The 10,000-nt window shown below is 44.1% G+C and overlaps 4 non-coding genes across 4 annotated transcripts in view; all 4 read left to right on the plus strand.

Annotated features, from left to right (window-relative positions):
* LOC149408570 (large subunit ribosomal RNA) overlaps window positions 1-125 on the plus strand; it is a 4,064-nt gene extending 3,939 nt beyond the window's left edge. The window contains exon 1 of the ribosomal RNA XR_016305497.1: window positions 1-125. This exon is cut by the window's left edge and continues 3,939 nt beyond it. This is a non-coding gene — a ribosomal RNA (large subunit ribosomal RNA).
* A 6,372-nt stretch (window positions 126-6,497) lies between these two features.
* Window positions 6,498-8,437, plus strand: LOC149408571 (small subunit ribosomal RNA). Its single transcript, XR_016305493.1, has one exon. It is a non-coding gene; the product is annotated as a small subunit ribosomal RNA (ribosomal RNA).
* A 329-nt stretch (window positions 8,438-8,766) lies between these two features.
* Window positions 8,767-8,928, plus strand: LOC149408572 (5.8S ribosomal RNA). Its single transcript, XR_016305500.1, has one exon. It is a non-coding gene; the product is annotated as a 5.8S ribosomal RNA (ribosomal RNA).
* Window positions 8,929-9,337: 409 nt separating this feature from the next.
* Window positions 9,338-10,000, plus strand: part of LOC149408573 (large subunit ribosomal RNA) — a 4,064-nt gene continuing 3,401 nt past the window's right edge. The window contains exon 1 of the ribosomal RNA XR_016305498.1: window positions 9,338-10,000. This exon is cut by the window's right edge and continues 3,401 nt beyond it. This is a non-coding gene — a ribosomal RNA (large subunit ribosomal RNA).

The raw sequence follows: 10,000 nt of genomic DNA on the forward strand, positions 1-10,000 counted from the left end.
TTAAGTTCGACGTCGGAACTCGGAATCGTCCGCAGACGACCTTCGTACCTGGCAGGGTGTTGTGCCCGGTAGAGCAGCGTCATGCTGCGATCCGTTGAGACTCAGCCCTACGCCAAGAGATTCGTCCGATCGTCTCCACGGAGCGTCGGCCCCCCCATGCTGCTGCTGTTTGCGGCCTAGCGCGAGCGAGCGTGTCGTACAAGCGTACGGACGACGGAGCGTGTCACGTGTGAAACGTGACGCGCCCCCGTCCTCTACGCTTGTGCGCGCGTTCGTTCGCGCTTTTTTTTTTGCAATTTTTTTTTTTTCAAAGTCCCCGGCACTCGTGACGGTTTTAGCGTGTTTGAGAGTTTCACGAACGGAAAAGAAAAAAAAAGTTAACATTGAAATGTTACATACATACATACATACATACATACGTACGTACGTACATTCTTTTCACAACACCCACCGAGGGACACTCGAATGGAGTGTGCCTCGGGGGCTTTTTTTATGCGATTTTTTTTTTAAAGCGGATTAGCGGCGGTAGTAACTGTGACTCTCTCTAGGTGGCCGAACGCCTCGTCCTCCGATTGTGAAGTTATCGCGCGGATTTACCACATTCCCATATGTCCCTTTTTTAAAATTTAGAAATTAGAAAAAAAAGTTAACATTGAAATGTTACATACATACAATTTGCTCCAAAACGTTTTTTTACTTTTAATTTTGACTTTTCTTCAATTGTCTTGACATTTTTCAGTGTAAATGGCGTCTGTTCCGGTTTCGTCGGAGGATTCCGATGGCTCCACCAGGAATCCTGGAGATCCTTTGGGGGACCGTGAAAAAAACCTTATGAAAAAGATTCATGAACTAATTTCCTCCACATCGCCTACTGCTTGACCCTCTAAAAAGGAAGTCCCACAGGGAACAATTGACCATTGACTCGGACAGTGAAGTTGGATCAGAACAAGATACTGCTCGGCGTATCCCGTTTTCAGCTGATAACCAGGAAATGGCCTTGCCATTGCACCCTCAACCACTCCGAATGCCGAAAATAAGAAACGGGGGTTAGGTATGTATTTATTTATATAATTTGTACATTTATTTATAACAATTACAAGTAAAATAGCCATAATTGTACCATTTATGCAGTGTATATGCAATTCCAAAAATCTCGCAAATGCGCTATAGGACACAAAAAATAAAAATCTATTTTTTTATCTACCGCATTCAAAAAGCACGTAGCTCTCGTGAGTTTATAAATAAATTAGTGCGGCTCGCTCTACTATATAGAAGACGTCATTGTTATGACGTCCTCGAGAGTGAGACTCTGGTACAAAAAAAAAATAATTGGGCCAGTATATCATTATTAGATAAGTGATCGTTTATTAGTTGAAAAAAATATTTAAGCAAAGCAATACCTCTACTTGTCTCTAGGGAGTGGTAATTGGTCATGCCTAATATATAAATCGATGGGTAAAGCCAAGGGTAACGTCCATAGAGCCGCGAGAATAAAAAAACCTTAAAAAAAATTTATGGACTCTTTCAATGCGTAAAGTGTATGTTAATTCATGTGGAGCGAGCCCAGATGATAACCGCAACAGAAGCGGTACATGATTACCAGAATGCCCATAAAGAATGTTTCATTACAGTTTCAGTTAAATTTAAAAGCAGTTTCCGAGTTGTTGCTCTGAAGGGGTACTGTCAGTACCTAAAACAGGGCAAGAAAGTGGTGGTTCTCCTCCAGAATGTTATTTTTTTTTTTTAACCGAATTTTCGAAAAAAAAAAGACGATGGAGACGTGTCCCGTATTCTGGTTAGGTTAGGGGTTAGTGACCGGATAAATCGTCAAAATCAAAATTCAACAAACCTTTAAACGGCGATGTGAGGTCATGAAAAGTGATGAAACAAAAACTAGGTTGAATAGGTTACGAGTATAAGTATTTAACCCAATTTTTGTTTCATCACTTTTAATGACTTCATATCACTTTTTCAATGTGTGTTCTGTTGTCATTGTGGTGATTTATCATGCAACCTGATTGCATTTATCGATTTTCTTTTAATTTTAATTAATTTATTTATTTATTTATTTCATCGACACTCGTGGCGGTTTTCGATAAACTTAGTGTGGCTTTCTTCAGTCGCCCTATGTATTATGATTATATATAAAATTTATGATCAATATGGTTCCATGCTAACTCAACACGGTGACTGTTCAACACACTTTTAAAAAGTGATATAGAATCATTAAAAACGATGATTTGTTTAAACCTAACCTAACCTAACCTTACCTAACCTAACCTAACCTAACCCAACCTAACCTAACCTGACCTAACCTAACCTACTTAACCCAGTAAAAAAAAGTTTTTGATTCATCACTTTCCATGACTTTACATAACTTTTTAAATATGTGATGAATTATCATTTTGATGATTTATCCGGTCGCCGATCAATATAATATAGAAACCCAACTTACGACTTGTAGTATGATATCGAAAAAAGAAATCAATTCACAAACCTTTCTTCTTTTTTTTCGTCTTTTGATGAGTTCAAAACATTGTAGACGATAGATGGCGTAGCGGTTTCGGGGAAAATTAGGTTTTTTGTTATTATTCTTCTTATGCTGTGTACCTAAGTGTCATATTTATGTGTGAATAAAAATTATAAATAATAATAATAGTAATTATTTATTTTTTGGAATAACTTTACTGAGTAAAACCTAATATTGTAATATTTAATTATCGAAGATAATATTAGCGAATTCTAAAAGAAAATCTGAAAGAGAAAAATCACCAAAATAATAAAAAAAAAAAAAATCAGTCCTAGATGTGACCGTATCCTTTTCTGATTTTTCTGTTTCAGATTTTCGTTTAGAAATCGGTAATATTGTCTTCGATAATTAATAAATTAAATAAATCATTTTCGTCAGGAGGTGAGGGAATGCAATTCAGAGCGGCGGGCGCGGGTAAAGCGCGGGAGTAACTGGAACGCACTTAACGGCCCTCAAAGTGTTTTCAAAATTTTCTTATTTAAAAATAAAATATTTATTTTTTTTAAATTTCAGAATCGAACTCATAACGTCATTTTTAGTGTAGAATAATAAATTTAGCCGCGGTTCGGTGCAGCGGGGCCGGCGATGAGTGGGATCTGATATCGAGTAGCGGCCGCGGGTGGACGGCGGGAGTAACTGCGACGCACCCGATGACGCCATTTGCCCCGGGCACGGTGTGATTTAAAAGAAAAAAAAAAAAAAAAAAACTTTTTTTTTGACGTATTTTATTTCAGAATCTAATTCGGAACGCCATTCTTAGTGTAGAATATTAAATTTAAAGGTTTCGGGAGCATTGGGACCGGAGCTGACAAGATCTCATTTCGGATGATAGCCGCGGGTAAACGGCGGGAGTAAACGGGCCGCACTTAATGGCCCTCAATGTGAAATTGTAATTTATTTATTTTTATAGATTTTTATTTCGGAATCTAATTCGGAACGTCATTCTTGCAGCGTAGAATAAAAAATTTAAATGTTACGGGAGCATTGGGACCGGAGCGGAGCTGAGAGGATCTCATTTCGGGTGGTAGCCGCGGGTAAACGGCGGGAGTAAACGGGCCGCACTTAATGGCCCTCAGTGTGAAAATGTTTATTTTTTAGTTTTCTTATCATGTATGTATGTATGTATGTATGTATGTATGTATGTATGTATGTATGTATAATTTAACATTTCGATAGTGAGAAGACGTGAGCGACGAGGGTAAATTTATTTTTTCGAGACCGAGCGTGAGCAGTCGGGCAGACGGCCGGAGATGAGGCGACGCGGCTCGCGCTACTGCGGCCGGTTCCGCGAGAGGCCCGACCGCCCGGGCGTCCGTCTGAGCGCAGTCGAGGAGTCGGAGCGGGCGCATCGCGGTCTGTAATAGTCGGTGAATTTGTTTTATTCGAATCCCTTTTAAAATCGTTTTCTTACTATGTATGTATGTATGTATGTATGTATGTATGTACTTATGTATAAATATACAAAAATCTCTTCACTTTATATGTTTTGTTATGATTTTTTTTTTCTCCTATTTACATATGTTTTAAAAGTAAAATTTTATTATTATTTTTTTACACTTCACAGACGAGTGTTTTTGGACTCTTGTAGAGGTAAAAATGTTAATTTTTAATTGAATATATTTTTAAAAAATGTACGTGTAAATATGAATTTATTTGATTTAATTTCAATGTCGTCTATTAAGTTTTCTTTTTTTTTTAACTCAACAGAATAAATGATATAATATAACAATTCTAAAATGTTGCCTAGTCTTGTGGGTGCCGGGTGAATTTACTTTATGTATCAGGTTAGGTTAGGTTAGGTTAGGTTAGGTTAGGTTAGGTTAGGTTAGGTTAGGTTAGGTTAGGTTAGGTTAGGTTAGGTTAGGTTAGGTTAGGTTAGGTTAGGTTAGGTTAGGTTAGGTTAGGTTAGGTTAGGTTGGGTTAGTGTAGGTTAGGTTAGGTTAGGTTAGGTTAGGTTAGGTTAGGTTAGGTTAGGTTAGGTTAGGTTAGGTTAGGTTAGGTTAGGTTAGGTTAGGTTTGGTTAGGTTAGGTTAGGTTAGGTTAGGTTAGGTTAGGTTAGGTTAGGTTAAGTTAGGTTTGGTTAGGTTAGGTTAGGTTAGGTTTGGTTAGGTTAGGTTAGGTTAGGTTGGGTTAGGTTAGGTTAGGTTAGGTTAGGTTAGGTTAGGTTAGGTTAGGTTAGGTTAGGTTAGGTTAGGTTAGGTTAGGTTAGGTTAGGTTAGGTTAGGTTAGGTTAGGTTAGGTTAGGTCAGGTCAGGTTAGGTGCGATTACAATTTTTGCAAATAGATAAATTGACAAAAATTTTTGCCATTAAAATTTATGCCAATAAAATTTTCTGCCAATAAAATTTGATGCCAATAAAATTTGATGCCAATAAAATTTTCTGCCAATATAATTTTATGCCAATAAAATTTTAGGCCAATAAAATTTTCTGCCAATAAAATTTGATGCCAATAAAATCTTCTGCCAATATAATTTTATGCCAATAAAAATTTTTTGCCAATACTTATTAGCAAAAAATTGATCTTTGTCAATGGAATTTAAATTTAAAAAAGTAAAATAAATACAAAACAATACAAGAACAACACGTCAACTCAACAGAGATCAAATGGGAAAATAATTCACCGACTCCAGATATTTTCATATCGGAGGGTTCGGCTCGGTAGAACTCCTAACGGGGCCTATAAATAAATCCTACAGATCCCTCAACATAAACATTTAAAAAAATCTTTTGTTATCCTACATGTATTCAAAATGACCGACTTTTGCATCTTTATATATAAATTTTTTGATAGATCTAATACGCCTAAATTTTTAATAAGAGAGCTAGGTATAATGCCGGTAGCCGAAATAACGAATGGTAATATTTTTATAGTCTGAGAATGCCAAATTCTTTTTTTCTCATTTCCTAAATCTGTGTATTTTCTTATTTTTTCACTAACAGATTTTTGAATATTACAGGAATTCGGAATAGCGACATCGATGATATAAGTTATTTTTAAAAATTTTGTCATGTAAAACTATATCGGTTCTATTATGACTAATCGCTCGATCTGTTAGTTATATATTTAGTTAGTTATGTTAGTTATTTATTATTATTATTATTATTATATCTATGTTAAGTTTTTATTTTTATTTGAAATATGTTCTTATTGTGTAAATTTGAAATAACTACGTACCTCTGTATTAAGTTTTTTTAAACTCACCGGGAACGGTCGGTCGGTATCATCGATTAAATGAAATAATTTAAAATTTCCAAAATGCGAATACGAAAGTAAGTGACGAGAGTAAATTTATTTACCGAGACCGAGCGCCTTGTGCCCGGTTTCGCGAGCCGCCCGAGGCCCGACGGCCCGGCCGCCTGCGCGCCTTCGAGGGGTCGGAGCGGGCGCATCGCGCTCGGCGCCGTCCCGAGCGAGAACGCGACCCGGCACAGCTTTGTGCCCGCCGAGTGTGGCGGGCTCTCGATGCACGGCGTTCGCAAACTGCGGCGGCCTATCGGTCGTGTCGGCGGTGTTATTTGCGAGAAACTACGTGACGCCCGCTTCTGCGCGGCGTTCGCGCTCATGTTTTGACTCTGGAGTTCCGCGCGAGCAGAATTTTCAAAAGCAAAGGCGGAGGATTTTATCCCCGTCTCACTGTTGCCTCGCCAAAGGCGTGCGCTTTCGGTGTACACGTTTTACGAATGGGAATTATAAATCGGACGATAGCGTCGTCGCGGGTGCGGTCTCTCTCTCTCGGGCGGGAGCCGTCCTACGCGCGCTTTCTTCGTTTGAAGCAAAAATTTTCCCGCGGAGCTTTCGTCTAGCGACGGTCGCCGAGCGGGAGAATATAGCGGTACGCATAATGAGCGTGACTCGTGCGGGTGACTCCGTCGCGTGTTCTTTAACGCCGTGTTGTCCGCGCCCTCTACGCGAGGGCGGGCCTCTGTCGTTCGGAGGATTAAAAACCCTCCGACGGTGGTGCAGCTCCCTGGTTGATCCTGCCAGTAATCATATGCTTGTCTCAAAGACTAAGCCATGCAAGTCTCAGTAAAAGCCGAATTAAGGTGAAACCGCGAATGGCTCAATATATCAGTTTTGGTTCCTTAGATCGTACACGGTTACTTGGATAACTGTGGCAATTCTAGAGCTAATACATGCAAACGAGGTTCTGACCGGTAACGGGAGGAATGCTTTTATTAGATCAAAAACCAATCGGCGGCGGGGTTCGCGCCCCGTCCGTCGCCATTCGAGATGACTCTAGATAACTTTGAGCTGATCGCACGGTCTAGCACCGGCGACGCATCTTTCAAATGTCTGCCTTATCAACTGTCGATGGTAGTTTATGCGACTACCATGGTTGTCACGGGTAACGGGGAATCAGGGTTCGATTCCGGAGAGGGAGCCTGAGAAACGGCTACCACATCCACGGAAGGCAGCAGGCGCGCAAATTACCCACTCCCGGCACGGGGAGGTAGTGACGAAAAATAACGATACGGGACTCGTCCGAGGCCTCGTGATCGGAATGATTACACTTTAAATCCTTTAATGAGGATCCATTGGAGGGCAAGTCTGGTGCCAGCAGCCGCGGTAATTCCAGCTCCAATAGCATATACTAAAGTTGTTGCGGTTAAAAAGCTCGTAGTTGAAATTGTGTCCTGCGGTGTCGGTCTACCGAATGCGGTACGACAGGCACGTCTGCGGGGCTTCTCGCCGGTGCGTCCACCGCCGGCGTGTGTCGGTCGGCCTCACGGTCGGCCGCGCACCGAGGCGGGCCGTCGCGGCTGTTTACTTTGAACAAATTAGAGTGCTCAAAGCGGGCTAACACTTGCCTGAATATTGTACGCATGGAATAATAGAATAGGACCTCGGTTCTGTTTTGTTGGCTTTCTGATACCAGAGGTAATGATTAATAGGGACGACTGGGGGCATTCGTATTGAGACGTTAGAGGTGAAATTCTTGGATCGTCGCAAGACGGACTAAAGCGAAAGCATTTGCCAAAGGTGTTTTCATTAATCAAGAACGAAAGTTAGAGGTTCGAAGGCGATTAGATACCGCTGTAGTTCTAACCATAAATGATGCCAGCCAGCGATCCGCCGAAGTTTCATAATTTTAACCCGGTGGGCAGCTCCCGGGAAACCAAAGCTTTCGGGCTCCGGGGGGAGTATGGTTGCAAAGCTGAAACTTAAAGGAATTGACGGAAGGGCACCACCAGGAGTGGAGCCTGCGGCTTAATTCGACTCAACACGGGAAAACTCACCAGGCCCGGACACTGGAAGGATTGACGGATTAACAGCTCTTTCTCGATTCGGTGGGTGGTGGTGCATGGCCGCTCTTAGTTGGTGGAGCGATTTGTCAGGTTAATTCCGGTAACGAACGTAACTCTAGCCTATTAAATAGACGTGCAACCGGTATCACGAGGGTCCGTGTGCGCGCGGCTTCGGCGTTCGCGCGTCGGGGTCGTGCGTTTCGCGGTCTTCACTACCGGCGTACAATGAAAATCTTCTTAGAGGGACCGGCGGTATATATAGCCGCACGAGATTGAGCAATAGCAGGTCTGTGATGCCCTTAGATGTCCTGGGCCGCACGCGCGCTACACTGAAGGGATCAGCGTGTCCTCCTTGGCCTAACGGCCCGGGTAACCCGATGAAACCCCTTCGTGATAGGGATTGGGGTTTGCAATTCTCCCCCATGAACGAGGAATTCCTAGTAAAAGCGAGTCACCAGCTCGCGTTGATTGCGTCCCTGCCCTTTGTACACACCGCCCGTCGCTACTACCGATGGATGATTTGGTGAGGTCTTCGGACTGGTGCGCGGAAGCTCTCACGGGCATCCGACGCGTCGGAAAGTTTGACCGAATTTGATCATTTAGAGGAAGTAAAAGTCGTAACAAGGTTTCCGTAGGTGAACCTGCGGAAGGATCATTTCCTGTGTTTAATGTTTGCGCTTTCCATGATATGAAATATTATTATGAAACAAAACATATATTATACATATATACCATAATCGAACGAATGCTAAATTACTGCGTCGGAGATCGCCCGAGGGCGCCGATGCGAACCGAGAACCGCCGGCGTCGAGCGGAGGAGGGCTTCGTCCTCTATCCGCTCGTCCGGTGAAATTTTACCCGTCGCCGTGAAGGCGGCGGTACAAAATTAATCTTTTTGTCGAATGGAATTATAAACATTTCGAAAACGCAAACCAAATTGTAAAAACCGAAAACTAAAACGTATCTATTTATGTTTGTTATCATTATTACCCTGAACGGCGGATCACTCGGCTCGTGGGTCGATGAAGAACGCAGCTAAATGCGCGTCAGAGTGTGAACTGCAGGACACATGAGCATCGACATTTCGAACGCACATTGCGGTCCGAGCAAGACGTAGTTTGTCGACGGACCACTCCTGTTTGAGGGTCGCGCACACAATGCGACCAGACTGTTCTCTCGCCCCCGTCCTCGGACGGGGGCGCGCAGAGCGAGCGTTGCCGGCGTCGCCGGGGCCCGCGCGCGTCGTCTCCTCGGAGACGCGCGCCGGGACCTCGGCGTCCGGTTAAATTTGACGAAGTGCTCTCTCGATGCGCGCGATTTCCGCTTGCGTTATACCAAACGCGGAGGAACGCGTGCGAGCCTTGAGCTAGCGACGACGCTGAAAACTGGGCAGTCTACCGCGCGAGCGGTCGGCTGTCCGGGGCGATCTTCGCGCTCTCGGCCGCGCGCACCTCCGCGGACGCTCGTCGGTTTCGCGCCCGCTTGACAGAGTCTGCACGGGCGAGAATACGCGCACACTTGCTTTGCGTACTTCTCGAATTTATAAAATTTTTGTTGTCGACCTCAAATCAGGAGAGATCACCCGCCGAACTTAAGCATATCAGTAAGCGGAGGAAAAGAAACTAACGAGGATTCCCCGAGTAGCGGCGAGCGAAACGGGAAGAGCCCAGCGCTGAATCCTGCGGCCCCGGCGGGCCGCCGGGAAATGTAGCGTTCGGGAGGAGAGTTATACATACACGCGCGGTCATTAGTCACGGCTGCCTGTCCAAGTTCATCTTGAACGGGGCCCGCTTACCCGCAGAGGGTGCCAGGCCCGTGGTGACGGTAGCCGGCCGCGACGGTCTCTCTCCCTAGAGTCGGGTTGCTTGAGAGTGCAGCCCTAAGTGGGTGGTAAACTCCATCTAAGGCTAAATACTACCACGAGACCGATAGCGAACAAGTACCGTGAGGGAAAGTTGAAAAGAACTTTGAAGAGAGAGTTAAAGAGTACGTGAAACCGTTCAGGGGTAAACCTGTGGAACTCAAACGAGCGAACGGGGAGATTCATCGTGTCTTCCGTCGGGGCTCGCGCCTCGCGCAAACCTTCGCCTTCGGCTTTCGGGTCGGGGCGGTGGGTGCGCGGGTGCGCCGTCAGGCTCCCGGAGCGCGTGCACTTCTCCCTTAGTATAACACCGCGACCCGTCGCGCCGCGGTCGAATGCGCCGTGCGGTTGACCCGTCTC

This window comes from Hesperophylax consimilis, unplaced genomic scaffold (genome assembly GCF_061612785.1).
Source record: "Hesperophylax consimilis isolate HC1 unplaced genomic scaffold, BYU_Hcon_1.0 scaffold_186, whole genome shotgun sequence".
In the NCBI taxonomy this organism is placed as follows: domain Eukaryota; kingdom Metazoa; phylum Arthropoda; class Insecta; order Trichoptera; family Limnephilidae; genus Hesperophylax; species Hesperophylax consimilis.